The sequence below is a fragment of the Rhinolophus sinicus genome, chromosome 3, assembly GCF_057876585.1.
Source record: "Rhinolophus sinicus isolate RSI-liver-muscle chromosome 3, RSI-T2T, whole genome shotgun sequence".
Lineage (NCBI taxonomy): Eukaryota > Metazoa > Chordata > Mammalia > Chiroptera > Rhinolophidae > Rhinolophus > Rhinolophus sinicus.
This window is the reverse complement of record NC_142503.1, coordinates 44,618,001-44,631,706: the sequence shown is the minus strand read 5'-3', so window position 1 is coordinate 44,631,706 and position 13,706 is coordinate 44,618,001. Positions and strand designations below refer to the sequence as shown.

Below are 13,706 nucleotides of genomic sequence, written 5' to 3'. Positions count from 1 at the left end.
TTCCTCACAGACAAGGAGCAAAGTGTCACACAGAACTTGTGCTCTTTGCAAAGTGGAAGGGAATCATTTCCTTCTTAGCCTGAGGTCCTGCTAAAGTGACAAGTTACTGTTATCCCAACGTTAGGTTTGCCAAATATTATATGGGTCGTAATTATGCTAAAATTTATTTGCTGTTTATCTGAAATTCAAATTTAACTGGATGCCTTGTATTTTTATTTTCTAAATCTGACAACCCTAATTAATGCATAATTCCTAACAAAATAGTGAGTGGATTCTCCCAATGTAATGATTCCTAAGCCTGACCAAAAAATTCTCACATCTTGGCTACGTGCTTCATAATACCGTAGTAATCCTTCGGCCTGCCACGCACAGCTTTCCCAGTAGCCAGTAGTTCTTTCTTCCTTGGGGATAAGGGAACAGGTACCTTTTTAAGCCAGAAGGGCCTCAGTTTCCCCAGGACACTGAAGACAAATTAGTCCAAATTCTGCCATTGAACTGGTTTTTCCATTGTTTGTTCTTAAGTGTCATTTCATCTTTGAAATTTCAAGTTGCAGGTATTAATTAGAATATCAATGGTATCTTGGAATCTTCATCGATATCATAGACTCTTTCCACAGAGATAATTTTTAACATTATTTTTGTTGTCTTTGTCACTTTTTCTTTTTAAACCTCAGTTCATTTTATCTGTTATATTGCCAAGTACTTGGTCAATACCACTAATAACAGCTTGCTGTGGTTCTGTATCTTTCTTTCCTTCTTTTATAAAAGCCCATTAGAGATCTGAGCTTATCAGAAAACCCCCTGGCACTGGCAGTTTAGCTATCCCTTGCTTGTCTTTCTCATTTAAATCCCATCACAATAAATACCATTATAAGAAAGCTTTCTAGGCAGTAAAACTAAATCCGTGTTTTGGATGATCCATTATATGTGCTTTTATCATCACATTTGATTCTCATAACCCTATGAGACAGGTGTTATAACTTCATTTTTTAGAAGAGGAAGCCAAGACACAGGTAAAGCTATTTGCCCAAGGTCACACATCTGGAAATTTGTAGAGCTATGGTATGGACCCACCTCTGTCTGATTTCAAAATTATTGCTTATGGCTGTTGTGTTATATTCTGCAAACAGGGCTTTGCTGGTCTGACTTCAGTCAGTTATATGCAATAATAATCCGATAGAGTGACTGTCTATGTTACAGAGAAATTGATAGTGTACTTCCTGCCCTGTGAGAGAAGATAGCTGAGCTTTCCCTAGTAGGTTTGTTCTTCCAATAGAAGTGGTTTTCCTTTAGTAACTCTTATTTTTCACCTAGAAGAAATAACCATTTAATTGGGTGCCATCATGTTCCATAATTAATTTAAAAAATCTGCATACAGAAAAATCCCAGCATCTGGTGAGAAAAATGGGGGAAGGTATGTGTTTGTGTATTCATGACATTTCTTCTCCTTGCTGGGTTTAGTTCTCTTTGTTTGTGGATTTATGAAACAGAAGCTGGATGTTGGTGTTCTTTCTTCTCCAGATTTCTCAACCTGGAGCCTGGTTTCTAGCCATGTGTTAATTTTAGCACCATTTTATTTCATTAAAATAATTGGCGAGTTCCTTGAATTCGTCACAACGGGAGTTCACCTATTTTTAACTGTTTAAAACTTAATGTGGTGGTGCTATTTTTACTCGGAAAATAGTTCTCCATAAGTTACTTCTGAATGTTTTTCCCTATAAGGGAGGTCCATTTAACCATTTTGAGTCACAGTGTCCTGTAACGCAAAATGCCACCTCTACGTAGATGACTCCCAACCTTTCTTTGGAATCCCACACCCTTATGTACAGTTACTGGCTGGATATCCCACTTCGACATGTAAAAGGCAGATCTAGCTTAGCATGTTCAAAAAGGCTCTTGGCCTTCCTCTCCAAACCTGATCTTCTCTCATTCTTCTTTCTTGATGAATGTCTACTTCAATCTTTCAGTTGCTCAGGCCATAAATCTGGGCCTGATGTGTCACTCCCTTCTTTCTCTCATCCAGTCAATTCTCAAATCCTGTCAGCAGTACTGTCACAATATGTTCATAATATGACCACTTTTATCCCCCATGTCTATCACCTTAGTCCCAACTGCCCCCATTTCTCTCCTAGATTATTGTTATAGTTACCTCTTTGCTTCTTCCCTTGCTCTGCCAAGTCTCTTCTCCACATACTAGCTAGACTGATATTTTAAAAACACCTCTTCGGTTGAAAACCCTTCACTGATTTCCCATCTCACTTGGTATAAAATGCAAGACCTTACATGATCTGCCCCCCCTCCCCCAATCTCTGATCCCATCTCCAGCTCCTTCTACACCTCCAGGCCAGTCACAGTGGCCTTCCCCGAAACTTGCCCTGTGAGCACACGCTCCTCTGCTTCCTGCACCTGCCTGGAACACTCTTGCCCTGGGGACCCACGTGACTCCCTCCCTCCCTTTACCTCTCTGCTCAAACATCACCTTACCAGGAAGTCTTACCTGACCTAGATAAAATGTTGCCTCCATCTGAGAGCAGGCCCTTTTTTGCTTTTGTTTCCTGTGCATCCCCATTACCTGGCACAAGGTAGACACACTCAGTAAATGTCTTCATTCAGTAAATACAAGTGAATTCATTAGTTTCCAGGTAAGAAAAGAATTTTGTAGTTGTCATTGTTTTCCCTTGAATGTCTGTGATTTAGTTCTGGGTTCCAGTACACCTTGATTAGTATCCTGTCTGATCCTGAGCAAATCACGTATCTCAGTTTCTTTAACTGTAAAATTCAGGGTTGGACTATGCAAGGCAACTATGCAAGGCAAGTTTTAGTTGCCCTTTCCTGGTTTTGTAAGTGTGGGATCTCTTCTGAGATCCAGCAATAGCATACCAAGGGTTGGGGTCTCTTCTATAGCCCTACAGTGGTGTCAGAAGTGATGGAGACAGCCTATTCTTCCACTTTCTATCCACTTTGTGAAGCCTTCCTTCTTCTCACCATCAAGCACTGTATGTCCTTGTGCCGTCATGGCACACCTTGAGTAGGAGCAGTTGTGAGGCGTGTTGTCAGACACCAGTTAATATTTACAGATCATGAAAATTTGTATAGAAGTTACATTAAAAAGTCAGAGTGGATTAAAGAATATCTGTTAAACAACCTAACGTTGCTCATCTACATTCTGTTGTGCTGTCTTGAATGGGGGAGAAATAGTGGAACATGGTGGGAACTATGTAGAATTCACTGAATGCCTTTGGGGAATGTCCTATATGTGAATGTCATTGGTTTTATGTGTTGTGGTAGGAAAACAAAAGATTTAGTACTGGTCTTGCAATGCTTGAGATACAGAGGTGTTGCAGTGTTTGAGATATAGAGGTAAGAATTGTGCTCTCTTCCTTCATAGAGTTTATAGTCTAGATTAGATTACAAGACAGGACATATTTGACCCACAAAAAGGTGTGTAGGAACACGGGTTAATAGGTGTGACTGCCAGATGTGCGGTGCAGTTTGAGCTAGAGCTTCCCAGTAGCGTCCTTATGGGCCAAGATTTTTTGTGGGGATTGGTTCATAAGAGATGGGAGACTTGAGTTGTGTTGTGTGGGGGTCTCTTCTCCTCTCAAGAAGCCAACTCTACAAGACAGTCTCCCTCCCCTCTTTCCTCTGGTCCAGGGTGATAACAGCTTGGTTTGCACTGACTATCAGGTTTCTGTAGTATTCCCTTGGTCCTTTTACATCATGCTGTCATAAATAAACCCTCTTTGAAGGTTTCAAGTGGGTCATCTGTTTCCTGTTGGGATTCTGACCAGTACTGTCATGAAACAAATTTTTTGCTTAATGGGAACAGATGAGACCTCCAGATTATGACTATTTTTCTTCAGCGATATGCAGCCTTCCAGAAAGATAAGCTTAATATCTGCACCAAAGGAAGACAAGTACCATTTCCATATCCCTAATCTTCTGCTTCAAGTCCCTTGACTTAGGAATCTTGTTTGTCCTTTGATATATATGCTACCTTGGATGGATCAAAGAGGAATTTGCTGTTGGTGTCCTAAAGACATAGGTTGACAATATAATTGACTTTCTAAAGTGGAACGCTTTTAAGAGTGCAAAGGTGTACTATAAATGATTACTCAGGGACAGTAGTTGTAAACCAGGGTTGTTGGAGGCAAACATGACTGAATGATCATTCTACAGATAACGTAAAGGGATGTTATAATTGGCTTTCATTAATCTGAAATTATAATTTCTAGAGGAAGTAAAGGGCACCCCTTCTGCTTGCACCAACCTAGTAAGTCTGGCAGGCCAATGCTGGATGAAAAGGATGCAGATCTCAAAGAGAGGAAGGGCAAGAGCGCTCCAGTCGGGACTAGCTTAGTGAGCAAAGGCCAAACATCAGGCTCCAGCTGCTACACAAAGCAGATTAAAGGCCTGAGCTCCATCACCAGTGCACTCGTGTGTGCGCACAGGGCTAGGTTTATTTAGAGGGATACATTTTCTTTATAAACCTTTCAACAACTAAAAATGTGAAGAGATGCTTCAAAGCATCAGATCTCCCCAGTAGCCTGGTGTGTGCGTGGAAGCTGATGCTCCTCATTTGGCTGTGTGCTGTGAGGTCCAATGCAGTATTTGGGATTATCTAGCCAATTAGTGCATTGGTACTTTGTCTGCCTCTCAAGGGATTTCCCTTTAAACTCTCTAATAGGAACATTTTGTTTTCCCTAGAAGAACAATTTGGTCACCCTTTGGGTAACCATCTCTTGTAATCTGTGCTTTTGTATTTATTTCCACAGTTTGAACATACCCTTTTCTCATTTTTCTTAGTACTCAATGTTCTTGCTGGTAATTTATGGGGAGCACTTTGCATCATGCTCTCCAGCTTGGTGGTTATCATTTCTGTTTTTGAAAACAAAAGTTTATCTTGCAGAGGAAAATTCTTTGTGTACATTCATAAATTTGTGTCTGTATATTTTAACTTCATGAAAGAGCAGGGAGCTGCTGTGATTTGTTGGAAAACCTCTTCCAGAATTAAGTGATATTTTTATGATACCAAATCAGAAGCTTCTAGCATTTGGGGCCTATTTATTATTTATTATGAATCAGATTGACAATTAGTTGAGTTGGAATTTGAAATATGCAGCATAGATAATGGTTAGTTCCCTCAGTAATAAATTATGCCTATAACTTCAATAGCTGCCATAAGGTAAATTGGCTGTGGTTGAGATTATAGGCCTAGTGGCTTGGCTTTTCTTAAGTATGGTTGATTTACAGAGGTCGGATAGGTGAGCACATGCTTTCAGTTCCATTATGCAGTATTTGTGAGGCCTAACTGTGGAGGTAATACATGGATAAAGACTAAAAAGGACGCGAACACCTACATATAAATTGGCATCTCTTTGGCTTCCTCTCAGTCGCCACCTGTGAACTTTTTTTTTTTAACGCTCTATTAGGTTGGTGCAAAAGTAATTGCAGTTTAAAAGGTTAAAAATAATGGCAAAACCTACCATTACTTTTGTACCAACCTAATAGATTTAGAAAGCTTCTGGGGCTGCCTTTATTTATTTATTTTTTGTCTGTGCTTCTGGACTCGCCACTGAAATGCTCCTCCAGCTGAACCTTTGACTAGCTGCCTGCCCTCATCCAATAAAGACATTAGTTTGCTTCCTGAAGCCTTCTAATTCACTCTAACGGGCTGTGACAACTTGTTGCTTCTTCCTGGTCAGAATAACAAAGCGTCCTTCGTTAGTCTCTCTCTTAGCTCAAATGAAAAGATGAACTCAAAGAACACACCCTGCACCTCATTCAGGAAGCTCCCTCCCTCACAGGAGCATATTCCCTTATTCATCTTCTGCCTTCCTAGATTCGGAAACTTATGTGGCTTCTAGCAAAGAAATGGCAGTGGTCTTCAAAAGGAAGATTAAGAATTCACCGGAAGAGTGCTATAATAGAAAGGACTTTGATGCTGCATGTGAATAATCTCTGACCCACTTAATTTCATTAATTCATTTGTTCATTAATTCCTAAAACTTTTATGTAGTGCTTGCTAAGTACCAGGCACTACTTGCTTCTAGAGAACTTGACATGTGGAATATTATTTTTTGTGTGTGTGGCTGATGAGATAATAGTATACTCAGGAAACCTAGGAGGCTCTGTAAGAATTATAAGAATTAATACAGTTTTTGTAAAGTGACTGGAATTAACAATAATTGAAAAAAAAGCTCATTTTCCTCTACAGTAATAATGACACCTATAAATGGAAATGGGAAAAGTATTTCTTTAAAATAGTGACAGAAAATTATAAAATACTAAGAACATTATTTCATATATATATATATTTAATTTATTGGGATGACAATTGTTAGTAAAATTACATAGATTTCAGGTGTACAATTCTGTATTACATCATCTATAAATCCCATTGTGTGTTCACCACCCAGAGTCAGTTCTCCTTCCATCACCATATATTTGATCCCCCTTACCCTCATGTCTCACCCCCCACGCCCCTTACCCTCTGGTAACCACTAAACTATTGTCTGTGTCTATGAGTTTCTGTTTCTCATTTGTTTGTCTTGTTCTTTTGTTGTTTTTGGTTTATATACCACATATCAGTGAAATCATATGGTTCTCTGCTTTTTCTGTCTGACTTATTTCGCTTAGCATTATATTCTCAAGATCCATCCATGTTATCACAAATGTTCCTATATCATCTTTTCTTACCGCCGAATAGTATTCCATTGTGTATATATACCACAACTTCTTTATCCATTCATCTATCGAAGGACGTTTTGGTTGTTTCCATGTCTCGGCCACCATAAACAAAGCTGCAATGAACATTGGGGCACACGTGTCTTTATGTATAAATGTTTTCAGATTTTTTGGGTAGATACCCAGGAGAGGGATTGCTGGGTCATATGGTAATTCTATTTGTAATTTTTTGAGGAACCTCCACACTGCCTTCCATAGCGGCTGCACCAGTCTGCATTCCCACCAACAGTGTATGAGGGTTCCTTTTTCTCCACAGCCTCTCCAACACTTGTTACTATTTGTCTTGTTGATGGTAGCCATTCTGACTGGGGTGAGGTGATATCTCATTGTGGTTTTTATTTGCATTTCTCTGATGATTAGTGATGTTGAGCATTTTTGCATATGTCTATTTGCCATTTGTATGTCCTCTTTGGAGAAATGTCGCTTCAGGTCCTCTGTCCACTTTTCAATTGGGTATTTTGTTGTTGTTGTTCTTGAGTTGTATGAGTTCCTTGTATACTTTGGATGTTAGCCCTTTATCGGAGGCACTGTTTGCAAAAATCTTCTCCCACTCAGTTGGTTCCTTCTTTATTTTGTCTATGGTTTCTTTTGCTGTGCAGAAGCTTTTAAATTTCATATAGTCCTATTCATTTATTTTAGCTTTTACTTCCTGTGCCTTTGGAGTCAAATTCATAAAATGCTCTTTGAACCCAAGGTCCATAAATTTAGTACCTATGTTTTCTTCTATGCAGCTTATTGTGTCAGGTCTTATGCTTAAGTCTTTGATCCATTTTGAATTAATTTTGGTACATGGTGACAGATAGCAGTCCAGTTTCATTCTTTTGCACGTGGCTATCCAATTCTCCCAGCACCATTTATTGAAGAGGCTGTCTTTTCTCCATTGTATTTTTTTTTGCTTCTTTTTCAAAAACTATCTGTCCATATTTATGTGGTTTTATTTCTGGGTTCTCAATTCTATTCCATTGGTCTATGTGTCTGTTTTTCTGCCAATACCATGCTGTTTTGATTATTGTAGCCCTGTAGTACAAGCTAAAGTCAGGGAGTATGATACCTCCAGTATTGTTCTTTTTTCTTAAGATTGCTTTGGCTATTCGGGGTCTTTTGTGGTTCCAAACAAATCTGATGATTTTTTGTTCTACTTCTTTAAAAAAAAGCATACCACATTCTTAGATGGCAGACATCATATCATAAAAATGTCAAATTACTCAAAATTATTGTATATTTTTAGTATTATTCCAGTGGACTCTCAAACCATTTTTTTTATATGAGTGATATTTTTTTAAACTTTTTTAAAAATTAGTTTCAGGTATAAAACAATGTAATAGTTAGATATTTATCATTTATATCCCTCACACAGTGACAACCCTCCTCCCCCCATCCACTACCCCTCTGACATCGCACACAGCCATTACATTTCCATTGTCTCTATTCCTAATGCTGTACTCCGCTTCTTCACTTCTTGTAACTATACATATACATATATATATATATATATATATATATATATATATATGTAATTGTAGTTGACATTCATTATTGTTCAGCGTCGGCTTAAGGTGTACAGTGCAGTGATCAGGCATCTACATCATCCCTGAGGTGGTCTCCCTAATGAGACAAGTGTATCCATATTATTGCAAATGGTAAGATTTCATTCTTCTTTATGGCTGCATAATACTCCATTGTATACATGTACCACAGTTTCTTAATCCAGTCATCTACTGTTGGGCATTTCGGTTGCTTCCATATCTTGGCTATTGTGTATAGTGCTGCAATAAACATAGGGTTGCACAAATATTTTTGAATTAGAAGTTTTGGATTTCTCTGGATAGATACCTAGGAGTGGAATTGCTGGGTCATAAGGTAATTCCATTTTCAGAGTTTTGAGATACCTCCATACTGATTTCCGTAGGGGCTGCACCAATCTGCAATTCCACTAACAGTGCACAAAGTTTCCCTTTTCTCCACATCCTCGCCAGCACTTGTTGTTTGTTGATTTATTGATGATAGCCATTTTGACTGGGGTAAGATGGTATCTCATTGTGGTTTTTATTTGCATTTCTCTAATGATTAGTGAGGTTGAGCATTTTTTCATATGTCTGTTTGCCATCTGTATGTCCTCTTTAGAAAAATGTCTCTTCATGTCCTCTGCCCATTTTTTAATTGGGTTGTTTGCTTTTTGGAGTTGAGTTGAGTGAGTTTTTTTTTTTATAAATTTTGGATATTAACCCCTTATCGCACATATCATTGGCAAATGTCTTCTCCCATTCGGTAGGATCCCTTTTTGTTTTATTGATGGTTTTCTTTGCTGTGAAAAAACTTTTTAGTTTGATGTAATCCCACATGTTTATTTTTTCTCTCACTTCTCTTGCCCGAAGGGATATATCAGTAAAAATCTTACTCCAGGTAATGTCTGTAAACTTTCTTCCTGTATTTTCTTCTGGGAGTTTTATGGTTTCAGATCTTACATTTAAATCTTTAATCCATTTTGAATTTATTCTTGTATATGGTGTGAGGAGGTGGTCCAGCTTCATTTTTTTGCATGTGTCTGTCCAGGTTTCCCAGCACCATTTATTGAATAGACTGTCTTTACCCCACCGTACATTCTTGCTTCCATTCTCATAGGTTAAATGACTATGTAGGCATGGGTTTATTTCTGGGCTCTGTTCTGTTTCATCGATCTATGTGTCTATTTTTATGCCAGTACCATGCTGTTTTGATTGTAGGCTTGTAGTATCAAACCATTTTTAATTGGATCAAATCATGTCAAATTTCACATATAAAAGTAAATGACCAAAAATGGTAAGTAAAGTATGACAAAAAATAGATGACACTTTTCTTATTAAATAATCAGTATGTTCAACAAAGGTACTATATTAAAAACCAAGATGGTACTGCAAAGAATAAACAAATCAGTAGACTCGAATATAAAATCAAGAATACATCCCAACATATATGGAAAATTAACATGTGATAAAGGTGGCACTTCAATTCAGTAGGAAATTAATGATTTATTTAATAAGTAGTGCTGATATAACCGGCTATTCTTCTAGGAAGAAGTGTTGGACCTCATTACACAAAATATGCAAATATAAATTCCAGATAGCCTGAAGATTTCCGTAAGCAATAAAATAACATTGTAGAAGAGAATCTAAGAGACAATATGTAACCAAGGAGTAGTTAAGACCTTTATAACCAACTCAAGAAAGCCTGACACCATTATATATACCACTTATAGATGATTTGAATATAAAAAAACACAAACAAAGGAGAAATATGGTAGATTTGGAAAAAGATATTTCCAACAAGCATGGCAAAAGGTAATATACAAGTAGGGTTAAGAATCAGTGAGTAAAACCAAATGTCCTCCCCCATAAGTTTTGGTCAAGAATATGAATAGGTAACTCATAGATGAGCAAATCTAAAAGTTCAACTAATTAATCAATGAAGATGTGCCCAAATTTACTAGTGATCAGAGAAAAGAAAATTAAGGTAACAGTGAGTTATCATGTTACACACTTCAGATTGGCAAAAGTTAAAAAACAGCAATATTATCTATTGCTGCAAAATAGGCAGGGAGAAGTTCTCATACATCTCTACTAATGGAAATGTAAATTGTTACAGTCTTTTTGGAAAAAACTTGGCAGCATTTATGAAAATTAAAAAAAACGTGTAGGTATGTATGTGTGCCTTTTAAACCTTCAGTCCTAGTACTGGGAATCCTATAGATATGATAGCATCAAGGTGCAGGTAAAACAATTTTTTTTGCAGTATTTTTCATGTTGCAAAAACAAAAGAAAACAGGAAACAAAATGAGTGGACATCAAAAGGTAAATGTTGAATTCATAATGATGTGTCTCCACCATGAAACGTTACACAGCTGTTAAAAACACTTAGAGCTAACCAGGTTGATTTTGGGAGGGATTGTTATGAAGTATGGAATAGGAAGAACAAGGTTCAGAGAGGTCTACATAACATGGGAAAATTGGAGTTAGCAGTAGAGGAGAGCATGGGAGGTGAGGAAGAGAAGAGGCAGGCAAAAAAGAATACAATGTATTAAAACAACCCATGGAGGGTGTGTGTGTGTGTGTGTGTGTGTAGAGGTAGGTAGGTAGGTATATGTGTAAAGTAAATTGGAAATAAGGTAGAGTTTGAGCCACATAAACTGACATATAAGTATTTTGGAATTTAAGGCTTTGGAAATGGAATGGATTCCACATGAAGACAAAGAATAATATGTGGCCATACTCAAGGGTGACCAAAGGGAAGCAGAAATGAAAGTCCTTAGAACCCAGAAGGTGAAGAAAAGTTCTGAGGCCCATCGTCTGAGACTGTGTGATGTGTTCGAAGCTGCTCAGCACTGATCCTGAGTCAGGTAGAGGGGCAGATAGAGGTGTTGAGGGGCCTGACGCTTATACAATTCTTTAAGAGAATTAGAATCATGAATACTCCGTCAGGTATAGAGGAACATTTATTTAGAAAAAGAAAAGAATCACAATCCATTACAAATTTGAAAAAGCTGACCAATATTACAAACATCAAAAATACATTCTTTGCCTTCAGAATCTTTGATTGCCTCTTCATACGACAATTTTGTAATGCCTTTTTCATAGAGAGAATAGAAAGGTAACAGTTTTTCTTCTAACATGGTTGACTAAAGTTTTTTTTTTTTTTTTTTTTTTTTTTTTTTATCAATAGTTTAGAAAAGTTTGTTTTCAGTGTCACAACTCATTAGGTTCATACCACATACATTTTTAGGATTGTTGTCAAGTTTAGAAAAATCTTCATCAAGAGTAAAACTTTTATTTTGATGATGTATTAATCTGAATCCTCTGCTTATTTTGTCGTAGATCTGATGATTGGAAGAATTTTCCATAGATTAGCTTGTGATTCTGTACATTTCAAACCTGGTTTCTTCTCGACTACCCAACACGTTCCTGGTGCAGGACCCTGAAGTGTGTGCTCATATCGAGATGTGATCTCTTACCCTGTACCTGTGCCGCTCAGGGACCGTCTGCATGCTCCAGGAAGCTGTTGTTCTACCAGGACACTAGCAAGCATGTCACTAACAGAGGAATGACGGAGAACTACCTAAGTATATTTTACTTTTCTATTAAACCCAAATGAAACATATCCTCAACTCAACTTTCCCTTAGCTGGATCCCCCACACGTTCATAACCTGTCTAATGCCACCCAATACAGAAGGGAAATTGGAGTAGACATAGAGAGACTGCAATCTTAACCATTTTGGTTAAAATAGCTGATTTTTGCAAATTTTACAAAAACCTCTGACTATGTTGCTAGGTCTCCTCCCAAGGCGTAGGAACTTAAATTTCATTAGTTTACAATTATGTTATGTTCTTTCATTTATTGGCAACCTCCTTAGTGTTCGACTGGATAGAGTATTAAGCTGCTTGTAAGTGTGACTCTGTGTGTGTGTGTGTGTGTGTGTGTGTGTGTGTGCATAGCATTTTTTAATTTGTTACAAATTTTTTGTCACTCTACAGCATAGGTCCAAATAAGTCAGCCTTGCTTTTCTGGCTTCAAATCATTTTTTTTAAAACCCTGGAATCCCAGTACAGGAACATTAAACTCTACGACTGCAGTAATTTTAGAGTCAATGTCCTGAAAATGAGAAATTCTGATGAAATGATGTACTGTACAACATCGTTTCCAGCCCCCTACACCACCACTGAAGCTTTGCATACATTTTCCTCCTTCATTTTCATATATATTATATTTACCATCAATCTTGTGGCAAGTTGCAGAGCAGGGAGATTGGGTTACATGGTTCTCTGATGGGGAGATCAATCCGTAAATGGGCCTTTTCTACTTGTAAATGGTCCTTTCCTGCTCAGGGTGAAAAAATTTGAAAACACAGCATTGCTACTCGTGGTTCTTTCTTTTAACCCTGGTAGGATCTTCGGTCCTGGTAACAGCAGCAAAACAGTCAGCCAAAGGTCTGAAGAGGAAAACTAATCAAGAGGAAAGAAGAAAAACCACAAGAAGTGATTGTGTGGTCGCTTGGGGACAACTTTTGATGATTTTGAATATAAATGTAAGAATCCAGGAAATGTCAAAAGAAGGCCTTGGATAAAGCACTCAAAGCCCGATTTATCTGTGGGAAAAATGTTTTTATTTATTAATGGCCTATTTTTTAATGTTTCGTGCTCCTCATAAGGTTTTTGTTCCCTGCACATAAGGGTTTAGTGCAACTAGTTTTGAAATATTTCCCATTTGAAATTGGAAAGCTTATACTTCAAACCCAGGTTTTTCTTCTCTATTTCTCTTTTCCAAGGGATTTTATCATATTTCTGTCCAAACATTGCACTATCTCGGAAGAGAAGTGCGTGCTTATATGTGTATTTAATCCCTCCTCTTATCAAACTTTGGAGTAGAGTGCATTACACAAACACACACACACACACACACACACACACACACACATTTTGACATTACTGGTATAATGACACTGCAATTGCAATAATGAAAAGCAGAATGGGCGGAAGCCCAGGGGCTCTGGGTGTGTTTTCCAGAATGGATTACAAAAATTGGTGGGAAAGAAATAGCTTCTTGTACAGAGAAGAGTTTGGAAATAAGGGCATCAGGAGCCTTCTGGGAAGAAATGCAAACCAGATGGAGGAACCCAAAATTAAGAATGATGATGAAAAGAAAGGAGTAGCTGTTTCTTAGAAGCAGTGGGGGGATGGGTCAATTTTCTATTACCTAGTTGTCAGGATAATAGTGTGGGAGGAAGGGTGGTGCAGTGCAAACCTCGGATTTGGGGCTGCGAGGTCCAAGTTAATGCACCTCTCCAGATTGCTTGGCTCCACTCTCTGGGCTCTGGCCACTTACTCGATGGAGAACCCTTGGCCACCACCTTTGCCTCATCTTTTAACACTGTCAGCTGACCCATCCTCCCCAGGCCGAGGCCCTGCTTACACTCGGCTCCATTATGCTC

The 13,706-nt window shown here is 38.1% G+C and overlaps 1 long non-coding RNA gene across 2 annotated transcripts in view; it reads left to right on the top strand.

Annotated features, from left to right (window-relative positions):
• LOC141570423 (uncharacterized) overlaps positions 1-12,798 on the top strand; it is a 121,617-nt gene extending 108,819 nt beyond the window's left edge. For both annotated transcript variants that reach the window (XR_012494429.2, XR_012494428.2), the window contains 2 exons: positions 11,595-11,839; positions 12,664-12,798. This is a non-coding gene — a long non-coding RNA (uncharacterized LOC141570423). The remainder of the gene's footprint in view (positions 1-11,594; positions 11,840-12,663) is intronic.
• Positions 12,799-13,706: the final 908 nt, after the last annotated feature.